We start from the raw sequence: 2,833 nt of genomic DNA, 5'->3' as shown, positions 1-2,833 counted from the left end.
GCAGAAACGCGACGTACACTCCCTATGACGGTCAGAGAGCGACTGAATGGGTGTTCTCGTGCTAGCTGGCGTTCAGTGATGGCTGGGCGGGGCTTGTGGGGGCAGGCAGGGCGCGGCGCTCTCACAGAGGACGACACGGCGACACGAGAGGACATGAGGGGTCATAGGGGGAACATGGGAAGACTCGGGGAGCGAGGGAAGCCAGCAGGGAGAAGGAAAAATAGAGGCGGGGTTAATCAGGCGACAGAAAGGAAGAATGACAGTCAGGCTGGAATTCTTAAACGCTCTGAGCTTTCACAGAAATATCTTTAAAGGTCAGAGATGACTGGTGGGATTCTCACGGGCGTTTCTCCTCATCAGTGGTGCAAAAACTACTTGCTCAAGTATAACTAGAATCACGAAAACACCCGTGTAAATTCCTACAGCTTCCTCTGTTGCATGTTTAAAGTTGTGGAGATAAGATGCCGAAATGTTTGAGAATATAGACCAAAGACATGAAAGACAAAGAAAGGCAAGATGTTCAACCTCAGAGATCTTCAGACGTGGCGGCTTAGTCTAGGAATGGAAGGAAAGGAATGATGGTGGAATGCAACACATGCGTACAAAGGCAAGACGTTTAAACAGAAAGGCATTTAGACAAGGTTTGCTTTAAGGACAGAGAAACACAGATGAAATGTGGAACAGAAGACACAGGCACTGAAATATATTTCAACTTGATTAGCAAATCGTTAATAGAATGGAGAGTAGAAAAAATCATAGAAAGGTTAATACAAAATACAGACAGAAGAGAATTAGAAGACACACATAAGACACAATGATACGTACACAACAACACACACACACCCACACACACACACACACACACACACACACACACACACACACATATATATATATATATATATATATATATATATATATATATATATATATATATATATATATATATATATATATATATATATATATATATATATATATATATATATATATATATATATATATATATATATATATATATATATATATATATATATATATATATATATATATATATATATATATATATATATATATATATATATATATATATATATATATATATATATATATATATATATATATATATATATATATATATATATATATATATATATATATATATATATATATATATATATATATATATATATATATATATATATATATATATATATATATATATATATATATATATATATATATATATATATATATATATATATATATATATATATATATATATATATATATATATATATATATATATATATATATATATATATATATATATGTATATATATATATATATATATATATATATATACGAGTATATATATATATATATATATATATATATATATATATATATATATATATATATATATATATATATATATATATATATATACATACATATATATATATATATATATATATATATATATATATATATATATATATATATATATATATATATATATATATATATATATATATATATATATATATATATATATATATAAATGGCAAACAGGCAGAGATATTTAGACATAGAAAACAGTCAAAGATACTGAGATCTAGTAACAAACACAAACATTCAACCATGGAAAAAGAATGCATTCAGACATGACAACAAACTGATTCACATACAGACACGGCAGACAGAGACACACGTCAATACACACGGCAAGACACATGGAAGCACGTCATGCAGCGAACAGAAACAGAAGACATTTATGGACATTCAGACAACAAACAAATAAAAGTCAAGCAGACATTGAGACAGAAAAAGAAACAAAAGGAAGAACAAAAAATTACAAACACTGATACATAGCATGTAGACAAGAGACAAATATTTAGACACAGACATTCAGGCGTAGACAGACAGGCAGACAGACAGACAGACAGACACACAGACGACAATGAAGCCCGGGGAGGGAAGAAGACAGAGGGAGCCACAAAGACACAGAGGGAGGGACGAGTAGAGAGCAGATGATGGGGCGGGGAGGGAAGGGGAGAACAAGGGAAAGGGGGAGAGGAAAGAGAAAGAGAGGAGAGAGAAAAGAGCATAGAACTGGAAAAGTAAACAAATAAAAAAAAATTGAAGAGTAGATAAGGAAACGAATATAAAATAGGCATAAGGAGAGATGGAAGAGGAGTAAGAGGAAAGGAAAAGAAAGGAGGAAGGAAGCGAAGGAAAGGAAAACAGAAAGATGAGGAAAAATAGAGAAAGAAGAGGAAGAAAGCGAAGAAAGGGAAACAGGAAGATGAAGAAAAGAGTAAATAAAGGAGAGGAAAGAAGCGAAAAAATGGAAACAGAAAGATGAAATGAACAGAAAAGAAACGAAGGAAACGAAGGAAGAAAAGGAAGACAATATGAGTTTGAGAATAAAAAAAATAAATGGGAAAGAAGATAATGGAGAATAGAAGGAATGAGGGTGGAAGGAAAGGAGGAGGAGGAGGAGGAAGAAGAAGAAGAAGAGGAAGAGGAAGAGGAGGAGAGACTTTGAAGTGAAGGAGAGGATGAGATATATTTCTCTCTCTCTCTCTCTCTCTCTCTCTCTCTCTCTCTCTCTCTCTCTCTCTCTCTCTCTCTCTCTCCCCTCCTCCCTTCCCCCACCACTCTTCTTCAGCACCACTAGAGCGTGTAGGAAGGGAGAGGGAGGGTATCGGAGGTGAAAGGGAGAGGAGTGGGAGAGAGAGGGGGGAGGGAGAGAGCACATGGCCAACCGCATTGGGAGGAGAGGGACCAGCTGGGTGAGCGCGGCATACAAGGACATGCCGCGCTTTG

General features: G+C 34.3%; 1 long non-coding RNA gene across 1 annotated transcript in view; it reads right to left on the bottom strand.

The window, feature by feature from the left end:
- The window catches only part of LOC135091512 (uncharacterized), a 72,606-nt gene extending 72,525 nt beyond the window's left edge, over positions 1–81 (bottom strand). Inside the window, exon 1 of the long non-coding RNA XR_010262537.1 lies at positions 1–81. This exon is cut by the window's left edge and continues 355 nt beyond it. This is a non-coding gene — a long non-coding RNA (uncharacterized LOC135091512).
- Between the last annotated feature and the right edge of the window lie 2,752 nt (positions 82–2,833).

Source organism: Scylla paramamosain, chromosome 37 (assembly GCF_035594125.1).
Source record: "Scylla paramamosain isolate STU-SP2022 chromosome 37, ASM3559412v1, whole genome shotgun sequence".
Lineage (NCBI taxonomy): Eukaryota > Metazoa > Arthropoda > Malacostraca > Decapoda > Portunidae > Scylla > Scylla paramamosain.
This window is presented reverse-complemented; position numbering and strand designations above follow the sequence as displayed.